At 42.2% G+C, this 20,212-nt stretch overlaps 1 protein-coding gene across 8 annotated transcripts in view; it reads left to right on the plus strand.

The window, feature by feature from the left end:
• Nucleotides 1–5,950: 5,950 nt before the first annotated feature.
• Nucleotides 5,951–20,212, plus strand: part of rbm47 (RNA binding motif protein 47) — a 32,564-nt gene continuing 18,302 nt past the window's right edge. For 3 of the 8 annotated variants that reach the window (XM_035173387.2, XM_035173396.2, XM_035173404.2), the window contains exon 1: nucleotides 7,303–7,996. The gene's annotated coding sequence lies outside the window, so the exon portion shown is untranslated. Of the gene's footprint in view, nucleotides 6,138–6,984; nucleotides 7,264–7,302; nucleotides 7,997–19,972; nucleotides 20,156–20,212 lie in introns of those variants that run through there. The other 5 variants (XM_035173413.2, XM_035173422.2, XM_035173341.2 and 2 more) reach the window with 4 other exon arrangements.

Below are 20,212 nucleotides of genomic sequence, written 5' to 3' on the forward strand. Positions count from 1 at the left end.
TCTAACATTCAATTTTCATTAGTTTGCATATTGTTCGGACTTCAAACCATTTTCTTTAGGCGAAGACTTGCTAATGGTCATAAACAGTGAAACAACCTCACCTGTCTGTCTCTTATCTTTAAGAAAAGTACTTAGTACCTGGCTGGTATCTCCAACCTCCCACCTCCTTTTCAACTGATGTCACAAATAAGACTTGTGTAATGTCTGTTTTCGACCAACAGAGGGAAACAGATTCCTGAGTTTGTCATAGTTACAGTGCAGCCTTATCCCTGCAGTGTGTTAGTGTGTTACCTGTTTTTAAAGCCACTTCCTGGCCTCTTTTTAGTTTGAGTATTAAGAGTCTGTGAACCTTAATCTTCACATCCATCTTTCCTTCTTCTGGTTGAAAAAAACAGCAAAAGCACAGATGAAGAGAGTCTCTTATTCAGCACTGCGGGACCAGACCAAATAGATTTTTGTTGTTCAGTATTTGATAAACTGCACAAGTTGCTAGAAAAAGCAGGATGGGGTTTATCAGTGTGTGGGGAAAAAAAAACCTTAGTGAGCTGTTTGGGCCTCGCTTCTCCGCGGGGTGAGAGTACAGCTGGAGAGATTATCCCATCCAACACGCGTCATCAATGTCGCCTCACGACGGGGCTCCAGTTGCTCTGCATGTGTTGCGTTTGTGTGTGTAGCAGCATATTCAATAATCGGCCACGGTTGGAGACGGCGGGTCATGAGGCCGTAAGCCGACCTGGAATTTTCTCAATAAAGGTCTAATCTGAACGGGAAGCTGGAAGGAGGCTCTCTCTTTCTCTTTGTCTAGTTTTTTTTCTCTTTATTTCAATTTAACTAAACACTCACACTAATGATTTTCATTCATACACAGTATTCCCACTTTTTGTGTGTGTGTGTGTGTGTGTGTGTGTGTGTGTGTGTGTGTGTGTGTGTGTGCGCGTGTGTGTGTGTGTGTGTTGTCTACTTGAATGACCCTGAGTTGAGCTACAGCGAGAAAGGGCCTACACTCTATTGCCAAAAGTATGTGGACACTGTGACATTTCATCTGTATTTGGGTGTTAAACCTCTGATAACAGAACAATGGGTCGTAACTGCCTCCACTTCTCTGTGAAGACTTACAACCAAATATAAAGGATCAGGGATGTTGAGCAATGAGTCCTGGCTCACAGTTGTTGTTCCAGTTCAGTCTGAGGGTGTTGAATGGTGTCAGACACGTTCTTTGATGACAAACTGACAAACCATTTCTTTATGGATGAGGCTTTGTACACGTCAGTATTATCGTGTTGAAGTCACCTTCTCAAAAATGGTTTCCATAACAGAACGGAATATACTGTATGACAGTACGTGTGTCGAGGTTGGTTAACGTTTACAGTAGTGAGCCAATTGTGCCTTCTTGATATTCTTTCTATTCTTTATTCTTTAGTTCCCACTCCAGGTTGATAGTCTCTACTTGTTGCCATGTTCCAACCCTGTCTTTAAAATATGAAAAAGAGAAAAACTGATAAAAGGCTAAAAAGCTCAGATGAAAAGATGAGTGTGTGATAATTAAAAAGAAAAGCCCAAGGGACAAACAATATGTGAACAGGGGTGTCCACATACTTTTGGCACCATAGTGTCATTATGTGTGAGAGAGAGAGATTTAGTGGAGCTCATCGGTTTGAGTTTGATCTCGCTCATCGAGACCCAATCATCTCACGCAGAGAAGAGAACACTGTTTCTGTGTAAAGTACGTCAGAACTTGATGATAATCATTGCAACATCACAGCCAGTGGTTTTATAAGTATGACATGACAGAGAGAGAGAGAGAGAGAGAGAGAGAGAGAGAGAGAGAGAGAGAGAGAGAGAGAGAGAGGGACAGAAAGAGATGAAACCATGTATCAGACTGACATTCAAATAACACCAAGATCCACAGCGAGGTCACACACACACACACACACACACACACACACACACACACACACACACACACACACACACACACACACACACACACACACACACACACACACGTATCATAGATCCAGTTCACCACCAGATACAATAGTAATATGATCTAAGTTTTCCTCCGTCCCCAGTTTTCCTCACAGAGTGTGTGATGGATTGATTGGCTCCACTTGTTGCAGGTGAATAGACACACCGCTGCAGCTCTTTCTGTGTCAGTGCCGGCCGGTCGCAGTATCAGTTTGAACTGTTTTCCTGGGAATCTCTGCTCTGTGTGTCTCAGGTCTCTGCGTCTTTTGTGTGTTAACCAGGGCAGGGTCCGAGCCGCTTATTGTGGAGAGAGTTTGCTTTTGTTTCCACCCTGTGAAAATGCAGTATGAGCATGTCTGCAAGTCTCTTTTAATGAAACCTTCACAAAGCCGTCGCTAAAGGAGAATTCCAGTTTATTGAGATCTGGGCTTTAAATTGTTTAGGGAAATATTCCTTCAATCTTGTTCTGAGAGATACATAGGAAGACTAATACCACTCCTATGTCTGTGAGATACAGTGCCTTGCATAAGTATTCACCCCCTTTGGACTTTTCTACATTTTGTCATGGTATAACCACAGATTAAAATTTATTTCATCGTGAGTTTATGTAATGGACCAACACAAAATAGTGCATCATTTGGAAGTGGGGGGAAATATTACATGGATTTCACAATTATTTACAAATAAAAATCTGAAAAGTGTTGAGTGCATATGTATTCACCCCCTTTACTGTGAAACCCCTAACAAAGATCTGGTGCGACCAATTGCATTCACAAGTCACATTTGCAAGTCACATAATTAGTAAATAGGGTCCACCTGTCTGCAATTTAATCTCAGTATAAATACACCTGTTCTGTGACGGACTCAGAGTTTGTTGGAGATCATTACTGAACAAACAGCATCATGAAGACCAAGGAGCTCACCAAACAGGTCAGGGATAAAGTTGTGGAGAAATATGAAGCAGGGTTAGGTTATAAAAATATCCAGAGCTTTGAACATCTCTCTGAGCACCATAAAATCCATCATAAGAAAATGGAAAGAATATGGCACAACCGCAAACCTACCAAGAGGAGGCCGTCCACCCAAACTGAAGAGTCGGACAAGGAGAAAATTAATCAGAGAAGCAACCAGGAGGCCCATGGTTACTCTGGAGGAGTTGCAGAGATCCACAGCTGAGGTGGAAGAATCTGTCCACAGGACAACTATTAGTCGTCTACTCCACAAATCTGGCCTTTATGGAAGAGTGGCAAGAAGAAAGCCGTTGTTGAAAGGGATCCATAGAAAATCCCGTTTGAGGTTGCCAGAAGCCATGTGGGACACAGCAAACATGTGGAAGAAGGTGCTCTGGTCAGATGAGACCAAAATAGAACTTTTGGCCTCAATGCAAAACGCTATGTGTGGCGAAACCCAACACTGCCCATCACCTTGAGCACACCATCCCAACAGTGAAACATGGTGGTGGTAGCATCATGCTGTGGGGATGCTTCTCTTCAGCAGGTACAGGAAACTGGTCAGAATAGAGGGAAAGATGGATGGAGCCAAATACAGGGAAATCCTTGAAGAAAATCTGATGCAGTCTGCAAAAGACTTGAGACTGGGGCGGAGGTTCATCTTCCAGCAGGACAATGACCCTAAACATACAGCCAGAGCTACAAAGGAATGGTTTGGATTAAAGAATGTTAATGTCTTAAAATGGCCCAGTCAAAGCCCAGACCTCAATCCAATAGAGAATCTATGGCAAGACTTGAAGATTGCGGTTCACAGACGGTCTCCATCCAATCTGACTGAGCTTCATCTTTTTTGCCAAGAAGAATGGACAAACATTTCCATCTCTAGATGTGCAAAGCTGGTAGAGACATACCCCAAAAGACTTGCAGCTGTAATTGCAGCGAAAGGGGGTTCTACCAAGTATTGACACAGGGGGGTGAATACTTATGCACCCAACAGATGTCAACTTTTTTGTTCTCATTATTGTTTGTGTCACAATAAAATTTATTTTGCACCTCCAAAGTACTATGCATGTTTTGTTGATCAAACGGGAAAAAGTTTATTTAAGTCTATTTGAATTCCAGTTAGTAACAGTACATAATGGGAAAAAGTCCAAGGGGGGTGAATACTTATGCAAGGCACTGTAAATATGAAATCATTCCTAACAGATGGGGAGACATGGGGTTATTCTTAGTTTAGGATGAAGATGACGTTGGGCAAGAGGCGGATGTTTCCGCTTCTCTCCAAACTTTATGCTTTGAAGCTAAACTAACAGTCATCTAAAGTCCTGCTCATACAGGACTTTAGATGATCTGGCTGACGTGTTTCCACATCTCAATGGTTGCTGTAGTAGCTGTAGCTGTGGTCCACCCGTCTTTAAATTCAATCAAGCTGCACCAACATGTACATACCCATATATTAGTTGCCTTAATATGCCTGATTCTTTTCGTCAAGATTCATCATTCACTCGAAAATCTGTGAAAATGTCAAAAAATACCCAAATCCAGGATCCACCTATTTTCTTGAGGTTCTTTCTTGGCCCATCTCTCATCCTTTCACCATGAAACTCTACTTTTCATACAGACCAATGGACAGGGATGTAAACATAACCTCCTTCCGCAAATGTTATGACAGCAATTATTGTTTAAGTGCCTCCATGGCTATTTAAACTGTTGCTTTTCTGCCTCCTGATGAACTTTGTATCTTTACTGTTTATATCATACTCACTCACTTGATAGAAACTCAATAAAAAATCCAATAAAACCGTCATACAAATTTGAACAATCTTGCCCTTCCCATTAAATAAAACCAGCCTTATCTCCAGAGCTGATATCCCATGAGTTTGTGAATGATCCCTCCCTGCATTGTTCCATGACCCAGCTTCAACAGGAAACTGAATATAAAGTAAGAAACACGCTACACGACTGCATTTAAACTGATTTCAAGCTGATCTACATTGAGAAAGTGGAAGAGTAATGTTTATGCTTTTAAATCAAAAACTGTAAATGCAGGCAATGAAGTCTAAAATAAATCAAAATCTCGTCACTGGTTTATTTGGTTCGGACAAGCTCTGACATATAGTTATTGTAGGACTATATATAATAATGAAGTCATATTAGGGACCAAACACACCCTACATTACTTATTACAGCTCCAGATGACCAAACTGGAGTTCCACATATTTTACACTTTGTTTATCTCATAATAAACGTATTACACTGTCACTGGCGCGCTGTATTAACATGCAACAATAACATCACTTAGAAGCGGTTTTCACGCTGATGAATTAGCAAAGCCGAGCAAGTCTGTGCAAGTGGTTTCTCACAGTGTAAACAAATGACTGAAAACCAGCAGCAGTAAACAGACGGGCTGTGTCTGTGGAACAGCAGCAGCAATAATCAAATAAGCTTTATTCTAAATGAGCTGAAACACTGGATGATGTTGTGATGAACATGTAAATACACTAAGCTATATCTGCCTGAACACTCTGATAATGATGATTAAACCTCAGTGAGCCGCTCCCACCTGTGTCATTAAAGATAATCATGTTCCATGACACATTTTGATTGTTAAAGGTCATGTGTTAACCACTGACTTACCTTATGGTACAAGTTTAGAAACGTAACGTAATGTTTTCTTTGCTTCTGTATTTGCCCCTAAGCTTGATTTGTAAAGTAAGCATTAAAGTGAAACGTGTTGAGCAACACATCCAACGGCTCCGGCCTCCTCCCTGCCAGAGTTCAGCCGCTGTGTCGAAACGTTATTTCTCTGTGTGAACACGTCTGACTCAATCTCAGTTTCCTATATACACACACACACACACAGAGAGACACACACACTTGCTAGTTCCCTACTGGGTGTGTGTGTGTGTGTGTGTGTGTGTGTGTGTGTGTGTGTGTGTGTTGTTACTCTAAACAGAAATCCAGCTTCCTCACTTCTCTCTTCTGTCCTCAGTTTGTCAGTTGGTTGACTACAGTCCTTACTGTTCAGCGCAGCCCCCCCCTCTTTCTCTCTCTCTCTCTCTCTCTCTCTCTCTCTCTCTCTCTCTCTCTCTCTCTCTGTCATTGTCTCCATGACAACTGACAGTGATCACGAAGACGAAACGCCCACCACGCACCTGACATCAGGAAGAAGGAAGCACCTGGCCCCGCCTACAACCAAATTCTCCAAGAAATATCTAGGTAGGCAAGTGCACTCACTCACACACACACACACACACACACTGCTGAGTGAGAGGTGAAATGTGGAGGTCTGCTGTGTTGAAACGTCAAAAACGAGTAAGATATTGTTGCTTAAAACCTTGAGAGAATAAAAAGTGGATGAGGTGGGAACAAAATGTGAAGGTGGGGGAATGAGAAACACCACTTGAGTCAGAATCCTGTAGGTTAACTTCACTGTTTTACTTTCACTTCAGCCTCACAGCAGGAGCCCGTTCAACAAAGGCGAGTGCGTGTTTGTATAAGACACTTAAAGCTTTAGCTACCTCCACCTCCAGTGTAGTGGGTCACGTCTGCGTATGGGTCACCTTCGCTCTGACAGCTCAACGTGAGAAATCCGAGAGGCCGCTAATAAGTTGTTATTACAGAAAGACGTAATTACAGAGGGATCTACATGTACGTCACTATAACATTAAGACAGCGTATCATCATGACCTCGGGGGGGGATTTTAGATTTGTGAATGAGCACAGGTGGCCTCGTGTCCACTCATCAGTAATGAGCATGCGGTGGATGTGATCATGTGGCGACTAGGTGCTGGAAACTCCTTCAGAGGAATGCTGCTCTAGCTGCAGGTCTGGCTATTTGCGCGTGCTCACACACACACACACACACAACACACACACACACACACACACACACACACACACACACACACACACACACACACACACACACACACACACACACACACACACACACACACACACAAAGATTGTCCAGGGCCACAAGAGGATAGCATTTCCCATCCGGAATGATAGGAGGGAGGCAGAGAGGGAGGGAGGGAGGGAGGTGTGTTGGGGGTTTGGGCAGTTAGATTCTGGTTTGGTGAGTTTCAGGAGCGAGCAGTGTGTACACCATACACAGATCAAGAGAGCGAGAGACAAACAGACAGAGGGATAGGAAGAGAAAGAGAGAGAGACAGGTTTTTCCCCAAATTGAAAAGAGGCGGAAGAGAGGAATAGACACCTGAACGTGAGGCGTTGAGGTGAGGGACAGGGACGCTCCAGCAGCAGCAGCAGCAGCAGCAGAAGCAGCAGCACCTTCACCTTCCACATCATGCAGCTATGACGCTATGAGCCACGCTGTGCTGTAAGGAAGTCAGGTTTCTGTGTCTGTGTGGATGAAGAACGTTTATTCTCTGTTGTGCTTCATGGGATTATTAGTGTGTTGTTGTTGGGGTGTGTTTTTGAAGAGTTTTCTTCTATTTCTTTCCTTTCTTCCTCCCTCGCCTCTCTCCCCCGCCTCGGTTCTGAGGAATGTGGGGCTTATGTCAGTGAGAGTCAGGTACCGACTCACTAATTACCACAGCCCTTCCTCCCTCCAAACCTCCACCCTCCTTCTCTCTCTCTCTCTCTCTCTCTCTCTTTAGCTCTCTCCTTCAACTCTGCCACCTTCTTCGCTCTCTCCTCCACTTCGAGACCTTGTGCTCCCCCCATCCCTCCTCGTGTCTCCTGCTGTTGCGTCTACGAGCCTCTGTCGTGGCAGAGTAGAGGACGAGCAGAGAGGATCTGAGTCAGAATCCAAAAAAACACCAAAAGAAGAACAGAAACTCTGACTTGTCCTCTCTCTCTGTGTCTCTGCATGTGAGTGTGTGCGTTGTGTTTGTCAGACGTGTCTGAGATCTCGTCTCTGATTGTGCTTTGGGGGAAACTGTCATTGAAGAAAGGAGGCACCTTGACAGCCGGAGAGAACCTGACAGACGAGCGCAAGGAAGGAAAGGAGGAAGGAGGAAGGGAAGATGAGAAAGTGATCAGCCGGATTGTTGCTTTTGGAAACGGTGGCAGAAGAACTGACAGCGACTACACATCCCATCATCGCACAGGTTGGTTGAAAACTTGTCTTGTGCCTCTCTCTCGTTCAGTCCTTTCTGTCCATTTCTCACTTTAATCTTAATGGTTGACTCTGCTGTGTAAGGAGAGATGAGGGAGAACACACACACACACACACACACACACACAAACACAGTGGGTAACTAGAAGGACATTTCTTCAGCTGGTCCACTCTGACCCAGCTGACTGCTGTAACCTTCACTACAAGGTTGTGGGACAGGGACTCGCTGTTTATTTTTTTATGGGGATGTGTGTGTGTGTGTGTGTGTGTGTGTGTGTGTGTGTGTGTGTGTGTGTGTGTGTGTGTGTGTGTGTGTGTGTGTGTGTGTGTGTGCTTAATCGGTTTCTGTCTCGTCTAGTTGTCGTTGTATGTATGTGTGTGTGTGTGTGTGTGTTTCAAAAACTGGTTGAGCAGGCTGCCATGTCAGCCTTGGGTGTCCTGTTGTTGAACAAATGAGATTTAGTTGTGTGAAGGTACATGTGTGGGTGCACATGTGTCTCTGTGTGTAAAGGTTCACATCCAGCTGAGCAGCCGTCTCTCTCACACTCTTCACAAACACAAAATTTACATCTCAAATTTCCTCAACTGCAGTTTCGAGGACTTTCTCTCCATGTGTGTGTCTCTCAAGGACAAAATGATGAACCTGCTACTTTTAGAGGACTTTAATATCTCAAACAAACAAATTCATCAGCAATCTCCACAAAGAGTGAAATTAAAGAAGTTTGGGTATTAAATTGCATAATGGTTGGTTGATTTGGAGGGATTCTGATGGTTGGTAGTTGCTGTAACGTGAGATAAAAGATATGGTGATGCACTAACTTACGGTTTCCTGTAAATCCCCTGCGGAGATGGAGGACGGGGAGGAGCATGGTGACGATCACCTGTTAAACACTCTTGTCACTGTGTGTGTGTTTGTGATGAAGTGACGCACAAACCAAAACCAAAAATATACACCAGTTAAATTGTCAGTACGTGTGTCATAGTAAGTTAGTTAAATTGATGTGTGTGTTCAATACTGACTGTGCGAGCAGGTTCAACAGGTGAACCATTTTTAGATGCTGATCTCATTTGAAACCTCTGTGTCACGTTTCAAGAAAAAAATAGGGGACAGACAATCATCCAAAGACAGGAATTTATATCGGGAGTTTTTCTTTTAGCGTGACCTTAGTGGTATCATGATAGTTTCAGGAAGAGACACAACATTAGACAAAGACAGGGCAACATGAAGCACAATAAAAGTTTACTGTGTTTTTTATCTTAACTTGACGAAAAAAAAAATGAATTACACACACACACATACGTGGTATATAGTCGTGTCACCTGACTGTCACATGACCATCTCATGCTCATGATGGGGAAGCACACATTCAGTCAAATATGTGTGTGTGTGTGTGTGTGTGTGTGTGTGTGTGTGTGTGTGTGTGTGTGTGTGTGTGTGTGTGTGTGTGTGTGTGTGTGTGTGTGTGTGTGTGTGTGTGTGTGTGTGTGTTTAATAATGTTCTTAGGTGCTGGTTAAGGTTTGGGGTAAGGTGTGGATTAGGCTGTCCATAATGAATGGAAGTCAATTCAAAGTCTTAAAGGGATAGCTGCACAAACCTGAGTGTGTGTTAGTGTGTGTGTGTTTGAGTGTGTGACAAATCCATAAGCCTAATCCACCAACAGTGAAGTAGAGTGAGAGAGAGAGAGAGAAAGAGAAGAGAAAGAGAGAGATACCGAGAACCCGTTTGCACTATTGTGGTGTTTATGAAACACCTGTAACAAGATCTGATCGCCCCCTCTCTCTCTCTCCTCTCTGCCTCTCTCTGTTTGTCACAAACACACACACATACCTGAAAAGCACAATGGCCACATTCTTCCCCTCTATCGCCCCCTGCACCTTCCTCTCCAGCTCCCCTCTGTTCGGACCAAACTGAGCAGCAGTGAGACAAGGGGAAGCTGAAACAGGTAAAACATCAGGTTCGTACTTACAGGTACAAAAAGAACGGGAGCTGTTCATTTCAAAGAAATGGAAAAAATATTATGAATATGCTCAGTTTGGGCACAAATGCACAGACATAAATAAAAGACTTCTCATATACACAGATACTTTGGACTATGGGGCATTTCAGACTCGTGCTCTTCTTCAGGCAGCGAGGATAAACAGTAAGGCTCGGGGATGAGCAGTAATATGAAAAGATGATGTAACAATGTTGTAGAAGAAAGGAAATTAAGGACAGAGAAATTCTGGGGAACAATCTGTCCAGGGTTGGGGTGTTTATCTAGTGTAGACACAACAGACTGCTTCTGTCCTTTCACTCCTCAAGTGAAAAGGTCTGTTCACCTACAAAATCTCTAAAAGGTGTCCCACAAATGATCTATGCCTTCCAAAATTGTTACACATCACTATGATGTTGCAGTGCTCAAAGTGCGGTTAGGTTTACACAGGGTTAGGAAAAGGTTGTGATTTGGGTTATTTGACCACTTTGTTGAGGTTTGGGTACCTTTAAATGTGTCATTGAATTCATGGAAAGACACAAACCTTCACTTTTACAGTCTCCCATGTTGAAGTCAACGTTTCGCTGATAAGTCAACTACCCCGTCCTCCTCCCTATATGTGAACATTGTGGCCACTAGAGGGCTTTGTGACCTAAATATACAAATATTTTGTTCAGATTGGCAGGACGACAGAGCCAGTGCTTTTCCGTAACCATAACAAATGACGATTAGCCTTTATGGTAAATATTTGAAAGAGTTGCACATTAAAACAAGTTGATTAGGGTCAAGAAAAAGATCATGATACAACGCAGACTGTTGGTAGGAACTGGGTAGCGAACAAATGTCTCCAATATCAAAGTCATATGTTTGTTTCAAAGTCACACGCTTTGTCGTCTAAATCACGATCCCTGACTTCCTCCTGGAGAGGATTTTGTGGCGGGATAATAACGTCATGCTACTTCTGCCTTTGCTCCAGACATCGGTTATTATTCACTCAACCACAGGACAGCAGGAGGCCCTCCATTGGCAAACTCAAGCAAGCTGAAGACCAATGATGTAAAGTTTTTGTTGAGGACAGTTTTGAGATGTTAAAGAATCTTACTAACCGAACAGTAGGGTAGAACAATTACGGTGAGACATGCAGAAGCAGCAGCTCTCTCAGGAATCTTTCAACAATATTTTGAAAAGCTGCAGAAATTATGTTAATATGCTGATAATTTGCTACAGAAAACAGTAAATATCTTCTCAAACCAACTGAAGCTTTATCAAACCTATGAATAATAATTTTTAGGCAGTCACAGCACTTGGTTGAGGTTATGAAGAGTCTTTGGTGGAAGTGAAGCGTATGACAGAACCAGTATACTTGACAGCATTGAACCAGAACCACAATCTTTGCCTAACCTTGAAGTACTTTTAAAGTGAAAGGGAATATTAGAGTAACACAGTGAGCACACAAACAGGAGGAAGCAGAAATCTCTGAGACACATATTTCAAAACCGTACAAATGAATCCACAACTGTTCTACGGAACAGAGTTTTTTAATAGTGTGAGTCTATGTAATGAGACGTTGTGCAACAGTCTCTCTTTCAAGAACGTGGCGGGACCGACGCACACTGTTGAGTGTGTAAACAGGTGACATCCACTCATTGTGCTGGATCAACACTCCTCCTCCTCCTCCCCCTCTTATCCTCACTCCCCCGCCTTCTGCCGGTCAACCTTTCACTCCTGCCTAACCCCTCCAGCCCCCCATGTGGTGACACTGCTGAACCCTCCATCCTCTCCCCCCTACCCCGCTCGCCTCTCTCCTCCCCTCCAACCTGCTCGTACGCTAATGCTGTTATCATGCTTCATTTCACCGCTAGTTTCTCCCTCCACCACTTGACTCTTTTAGCTGAGCACAGTTCTTTTTGGGTGAGAGAGACTGAGAATGGAGACGCATCAAAGGATAAATGTCTTGAAACAAAACATACATGCCAATATCACGCAATTCAGCTAAACACAGTTTGTTGCTGTAACTATTGAATTTTAAATGTAAGAGTGTAAAGCTGCAGACATGCAACAAACTCCAGACATCTTCTGGACCTTTCCTGCCAGCGTCCTAGTGTAATGTCAGAGTGAGTCCATGTGAGAATACAGCAGGATAATGTCCAGAAAAATTCACAGACAGACATGTTGATTTCAAACACACAACGGATGCAAAAATGAAGAAAACCAAACAAAAAGAATACAGACAGCTCTAGAAAAGGATAAAGAGGGCTGCTGTTCGTGGTGGCGACGCCGATGAAGATGTCTAATTGAAAAGACAATGACAATTGAGAGTGGGCGGACACAAGATGCGCTGTAGACAAAAAAATACTTCCACAGCAGAATTTGTACATCATGTCCTGTCCCCTACATGCTCCACCCAGGCTCCGCCACTTACATGAGTGTTCTGGAAATTACCCTGTAGTTGAGAACGCATCGAACTCGGACAATCTCCTGGTGCGTTCTTCATATAAGAAAGGCAAATTCAACATTATGTGTATGCACTGTATATATTTTATATTCATATATATATACTCATGGACAATATGGGCAGGAGGAACAATTACATCAACTAATTACATTTTTAATGTGCATACGGATTTGTGAGTGTTGATTTAACTTAGATTTTGAACCTACCCATTAGCTTGCTCTCACACAGACACACACACAGACACGCACACACTAAGCATCCAATTGCCTGTTCTCGGACAGGCTCTTTTCTGCATACCTGTAGCTACATACAATGGGCTAGTTGTCTGTACAGCAGGCCAAGAGGCAAGGTGTGTGTGCCTGTGTGTGTGTGTGTGTGTGTGTGTGTGTGTGTGTGTGTGTGTGTGTGTGGGTGTGTGTGTGTGTGTGTGTGGTAGGCGTGTGTGTGTGAGAGAGTGTGTAAGTGTGCGTGCATGTGGTGGATTTGATTCTAGCGTGACGGACAGAAACTACCTGTACTACACTGCAGCTCATGATAAGAGCCAACTACAAAATACACCTATGTATGTGTACACACACACACAGACACACACAGACATACACACACACACACACACACACACACACACACACACACACACACACACACACACACACACACTAACACACTGGAGATGTCTCCAACGAATACTTGCCTAACTATAACACTGGTTCAATCACTTATTAGGAAGACAATAATTTGACTGTGTAAACATTAAGGTCACCGCAAAATTTGTAATACCTGGACCACACACACACACACACACACACACACACACACACACACACACACACACACACACACACACACACACACACACACACACACCCCTCTACCCCCCTTCACCCTGCCAGAATGGAATGTTCCATGGGCCAAGACTGACTCTGTGAACCCATTCACAAAATTACTCAAAGTAGGGATACTTTGAGTATCCCTACTTTGAGTAGGGATACACACTGTGCAGACAATCAGATTCATCTTTCTCTCTCTGTCTCATCTGTCCTTCACACATCTTCTTAATGGGGTTATTATCACGCTCTCTCCTCTTTGTGTCCTGAGTGGTTTCGAGCCGTCATTCAGAGTGAGAGCAGGTTTACAGGTTCATTACACATCGTTTCACTTTCTCAGGATGATTTCTGTTTTTTTCTCGTCAGTCATTTCCCATGTTTCAATGTGGTGTGCGTGACACTATTTAGGAGTTCATCTATTGTGAGTTTAGGGGGCGTTACCATTGCAATAATCTAACTGCCTGTTTTATATTCCCTTCTTATTTTGCCTCTTTCTCTCTCTCTCTCTCTCTCTCTCTCTCTGTATGTGTATGTGTGTGTGTGTGTGTGTGGGTGTGCGTGTGTGGACAAGAGAACAATTAGTCTTTCCGGACACAATGGTTGGTGAGAATTACAGGTTTAACAACTATGTAGTTTGACAACACATTTACTTGTGTTGATGAAATGTTTTTACATACTTATAATTTGACATATTATATGTTGAGTAATTATAGATTCAACAAAAGAGGTTCAGCAGAGACAGGAACTGATCACTGATCAGACTGCATCCATTCATGGTTACAGTTGATGTATAGAACCCACAAAAAACATGCTATGAGTTGATAAACAGTTTGTCTGTGACTTTTGTGGCTTAAGACCATATGGTTCACATGGACAAGTTCATACAAAGTGTTCTCTGATCACATCTCTAAAGTGTTTTGTAACTGCAATGATCAAGATTAAGTAAAAAAAATAAAAAGTTTGAGAGACGAGATGAAATCCTATATAGTGCAAATTGAATTCATGTCCCAAAGACGTTATGACAGCTCCCCAAATCTGAAACCAAAATCATATAGATTTTCCCCTGGTGGCTGACCAGGGTTTATGACCACGACAGGTCATAAACCCTGCCTCCTCCATGTTAGTTGATGGGACATAGACCAAACTAAAGTTAAAATATTTCAGTTTAGGTACTTCTCATTACCCTGTTTTGTGTCCCAGTGCTTCCATCAAGTTGGTTTAAATTACATATTTGATGCTATTTTACATATTTTGGCTTCATTTTTGTTCAACAGGAGGAAGTGGAGACACTTCGTCTAACCCTAATAGTGCCTCCCAAAAATAGCCCTGCCACCATTTTATGAATAAAATAACATAGTAATAATATAATATAATGTATTGTATCACATTTCATGTTCTGTTGTTTCACCCACATGCTGCGAACTAACACACTATCACAAGACAGCTTGTGGGAGAGAGGACAGTCATCCGTGCTGACGTTACAATGGTTACTGGTCACAGGTCAGATAATAAGTGGCTTCGCTGTGGTTATAAGTCATGAGGATGACTCTGTGTTTCTGGTGCTAATGTGTTTTTTAAGGTTTCTACCTCCTTCAAATCTTTTCTTTACACACGCTCTCTCTCTCTCTCTCTCTCTCTCTCTCTCTCTCTCTCTCTCCTTGCGTGTCTCCTTGACCTTGGCGGTGATTGTAGCACCTAAAAACACAATGGCCCCACTCCGCCATTGGTTAGTGACAAGCCACGTGATTGTCAGCTGACTAAATTCTAGGCAAAAGGGGAAACTTCTTTCATCAGGAAGGAAGGAAAAAAAATGTAGGACTGTAATGTCAGATCCTGTGTGTGTGTGTGTGTGTGTGTGTGTGTGTGTGTGTGTGTGTGTGTGTGTGTGTGTGTGTGTGCTAGCAGAGGGCAGAACGACTCTCTCTCTCTCTCTCTCTCTCTCTCTCTCTCTCTCTCTCTCTCTTTTTGTGCTGAGTCATATTTGTTAATCATAAGTGGGACACTGGGATTGGTTAACAGCCGTTACGGGATGTGAGTTGACCCTTTGAATGAGGAAGTGATGAACAGAGCAGTGGAGGACGCTCAGTGAGGTTTTCCTGTCCTGTTTAAGTAGAAAAGCATTCTTTAAAGGTTGCTTCCTCCCGTACACACACAAATGCAGTGTGATCTCCGAGCGGCGTGTGTTTAGATAAACCCAGGTGTGGGTGACACCCTGCAGTGTGCTCCCTCTGTTGGGACGTTGACGGGAGGGTCAGCTGAGGTAGAGGAAGCAGTTTAGATCATTTTATGCATCATTACAATTCAGTTTTGAAAACTCAGACAAATGAAATGTCTGTCTTTGTTTGACACTGTCCCTTAAAATATATTATGTAGGTTTTGGGTTAAAAATTAACAAATCTTTGTCAAATGATTTAAGATTATTTATTTAATTCCTTTTATATTATTTAATAGAATTATTTCATATATGGTAACATTCTTTTTTTTTTTTTATTCAGTAAAATCTTAACAATCCGACCATATTAGTACTTTAAGTCAATTTTTTGGGTTATAGCTAATAAATCAAAGTGCAGTGGAACCAGATAAAGATACAGATGCAAATACGAGCTATTAAAAAGCTGATAGAGCGTCGGACACAGAGAAAGTCAAAATAAAACAGCAAAAGTCAATGATCTATGAGACACACTTTGGCAACAGCCACTCAGACACAAACACACACAAACACACACACATGTACATATGGATATGTGAGCTCCTGTTTGAAGTGTTGCTGGACGAAGGTGTAATCTGTTGCCCGTTAGAAATATTTTCTTGACAAACAAGCACTTTGTTCTGCTGAGGCCCATCAGCTGTGTCACATGCCCCGCAACCCCCCCCACACACACACATTTCGCTAATGTTTATTTTTGCATTCACAGTAAAGTTTACTCCAAATTTAGAAACAACTGTGGAATTATTTCAATGATTCATTATTCAATGATTCTCCCAAAACGTCATACATTAACTCACGATGATATGAAAATAAATTTTGCATATTATTAAATGTAGCTTGGAGTAAATAACCATCATCAATGACGTGAACTGAAGTGAATTACCTGCCTCATAGAAGCTATGACCCCGATCTTAATCACGTGATAAACAGATTTATCAGTTTGAAAGGCCACTGATACCAAGTGGAAACTGACACCCAATATAAAATGTGTGTCAAGTGTGTTTATGTGCTTCAGTGTGTGGATGTATAAACACTAACATCTAAACCTGAATAATTGTGTTCACATATTGACCATTATTGTTATTATATACACACATACAGTAACACATTAACACATATTGTATGAAGAATAGCAGGTGTAAAGTGAGCTGGTGTGCTTCAGTGTATGGAAGCACATATTCCAAATACCAATATTAAAACCTTCCGAGAATAAAATGTTGAGAACATTCTTTTTATTCTTATATATTAACATACATTGGAAATACATATTGTATGACAAATATTATGTCTGTTTAACAAATGAACCTAATTTCTCATAGATGATAGTGAACAAAAAGTACAAGACAACAATAAGTGATGTATAGTAAACAGCAGTAAATTCTGTAATATTATTGAAAATGTATTTAACCGAGGAAACTTGCATATATGGGCATATGCTGCCAATAAAACATTTAGTGCTGTAATTTATTGCCCTACAATCTCTTTTTGTACATCTGGTAACATTCACAGGGATCTGTCTGCAGTTTGCTGATCTCAGCTGAATGTATTGCTATACCTGACTCAGCTGTGTGCGTTATGTGGGTGTTGCTCTCAGTTTTGGTGGCAGCATGACGGCACACACATTAACAGACTCCTCGTCCCGTCTGTGTGTGTGTGTGACTGTTGGCTGTTTGTGTACAGCTCCATATCAGACCTGATGGGCCAGTTCCCTCATGACTTTGTCTCTGTCTGCCACTGAGATGATGCTTATGTGCTTTTTGTGTGTAGATATATTTTGATTGGACTCTTCGATCGCTTGGGCAAATATTTGTGATGTTATCCAACATCTTTCTTCTTGTTATAGTCCCATTGTTGGATTGTGTTTTTAACTCCTGTTTACTTTTATAACGTTCTCCTCATTTTGCTATCAGAAGACGGACATTTGGATCTTTGGATCTCCAGCAACACTTAAATTAGTGTTAATCAAAAGTACATAAAGACTTAGTAAATGCTTTATAAGACACTATACAGTAGTTCCAAACAGATATAAGTGTTTTTTTATGTAGTTGTCAACATCTACATTTCATTCTGTGGACACTGATAAGTGTAATGACAGTATCTTAAACTACAGTTGTACAAATATGAAATTCTTAATGTTTACAAATACATTACATTAAAGACAGCACAGTGTCTTTATATCTATAAGCTGATATAGTGCATTTATAACCATTCATTAAATGTTTATGTGCTGCTTATTATTGCTTGATGGTGGGAAGTAAAATAAATATTTGGTAAATTGCTCTTTTGTGTGCTTATGCTTGAGTTTTCTTCCTCTCGGGGTGAGTTTTGAACACAGGGTTGGGAACTGCTGAGGTGAGTCTGTAAAGGCCATTGAGACATAAGCTGCTTTCAAACATGACCTGCGGGTAAAATTCGGAGAATTGGCTACGGAGTTTACCCAGACTTTGCCTTTCACACATGCACAACACAGCAGGAGGTTTTCTGCACAAACGCATTCGCAACCGCAACAAATACTCTGCATTATTCAGGCGGGAGGCGGAGCAGCCGGGTGCATCAGGCAGAGGCAGGAAGTGACGTATGCACTCCGCTGTGGAGATCACGTGATTTTCTTGACACATGGACTTCTCCTGGATTTCTCCTGGATTTCTATAGACGTTATACTAGGGGCCAGATGGAGAAAGTCAGCAGAGACTGCAGAGGGTCTCACTCTGACTTCTGCGTTCACACATGCACCTCCTCCGTAGAAAATACGGAGAAACTGGAGAAAATTCAGTGCATGTCTGAAAGCAGCTATTGTTTGTGATCTTCGGTTATACAAACAAACTCGTCTTGATTTATGAGCAGGTGAGTTTGTTTGTGTGTTACAGTGTGCTGGTAATAAAGTTATCTACGTGTCTAAATCACGCTCTCTGCTCCACCTATTAAAATAGGTTTATGGCGGCCAATGGCCTTCACTTCAACCTTTTTACACCCTGTTGGGGGAGAGAATAGATTACTCCATCTGTAAACTTTGAACCTGCTATCTACATATAATATGTGTGTGTGTGTGTGTGTGTGTGTGTGTGTGTGTGTGTGTGTGTGTGTGTGTGTGTGTGTGTGTGTGTGTGTGCGTGCTGCCAAAAAGGTGAGAATCAGTGATTGCATGTCCTTCATTAACAGAGTCATTGGTTAATGTGTCACTTGTGCAATGGCATTTGTGCACACAAGCACAAACACACACAGACACACACTCAAGCTGGAGTAGAACGGCACCCCGACTGATAAGAGTGTAGGCCCTGTTCTCCTGAAGGGTTGTTTAAGGTTATGTACACTTCCACACATTGTCAGTGTGGTCTCCTTCCTATTCTCTCTGACCCTCTGTGTTTCTGGCAAATATGACTGGAATGTGACAGCTTTGCTCTACTTTGTATTCTCTGTATCTATAATGTATCTGTGTGTTGCCAGCAAATCATATTAATTGGAAACCAGCAGAAATAAAATTTGATAGCAACACTGAAGTTGTCTGAAGAGCTGAAGATATATTAAAACTTGAGAAAGCTCCGACTGTCATGCTGATGAAATACGATGATTGATGATGAAAAATCCGGCCTTGTTACTGGATGGGAAACATGTCAACAAGTACATGTCCAATACAATTTTCTCAAAGATAGTTTCTGTCATTTTAAGTAGTTCCTATCACTCCGATGTTTGTTCCAGAGTCCAGATTTTTCTGGTAAGTTTGGTTTTAATTCAATATTTAATGCAATAAAAACGGTGTGAAACATTATGATTAAGGCCAATTCTTGCCTCTGCGACGAAGCTATGCTGTAGCCTACACAGAGCGCTATGCCGTACCCTGACATGCAAGGGGGAAGCATGTCTTGGGCTTTAGTGTATCAGAGGGATCCCGATACTGGGGCTCGCTCCCTTGACTCTGGCTCCAAATGCGTAAGATGGCACAACAGATTTTGTCTAATAATTGTAGGCAGTTAGCAGAGAGACAGGATCACCTTGACCGCTGTGCAGCACAGACTTGTTGCTCATTTGCTTCCAGTTAAACTCCCCTCCCTTCAGTGTACACATTGGTATTGTTTGATTTATGGCTGTATCAAAAAATAACTCTGTTGATACTTTGCCTGCAGAACTCAATGTTTTTTTGTTTCAAAAATTAGAAATGTAGGTCGTCAGTAAGATGAACAAAATATATTTTTCTGATCCAGATTAGATTTGTCTGAGATGTTATTTAATAATGAGAGGTTGAGAACACATTTACAGAGAGTAACTGTGAATGCGTCCAACATAAGCTCCTCATGACTTCCCTGATTGTTGCCAATCACCACCTTTGGTCACACCCTCTGTCCCTTCACTCCGTCCCTTTGGTCTCACTGCTTATCAGCTGAGAGAGAGAATGAGAGAGATTGAAGAAGGAGGAAAAAAGGTGGGGGTTTACCTGTACTGAGTGGCCCCACCTCTCCCTCCTGGCCACTGAGAATAAGAGTAAACAGTAAACCAACTTTGCTCACCTCCACACTCAAACACCCAGACACGGCAGGCGAGAGACTGCAGCAGCCTGTCACCACTGGAGAGTGAATCTAAAGAGACCAAGTGTGTGAGACAAGTGTGTGAAGTGACTTCCCAAAGCAAAATACGCAACTGCATCTCATTGGTCCGCTCGTCGACATCCGCACACCGCAGATTTGGATACAGGTATGGCGCTAACATTTGTCTTTCTTGTCTGAGTCACCTCAAGAAAAAGGTCACCAC

Source organism: Hippoglossus stenolepis, chromosome 2, assembly GCF_022539355.2.
Source record: "Hippoglossus stenolepis isolate QCI-W04-F060 chromosome 2, HSTE1.2, whole genome shotgun sequence".
Taxonomy (NCBI): domain Eukaryota; kingdom Metazoa; phylum Chordata; class Actinopteri; order Pleuronectiformes; family Pleuronectidae; genus Hippoglossus; species Hippoglossus stenolepis.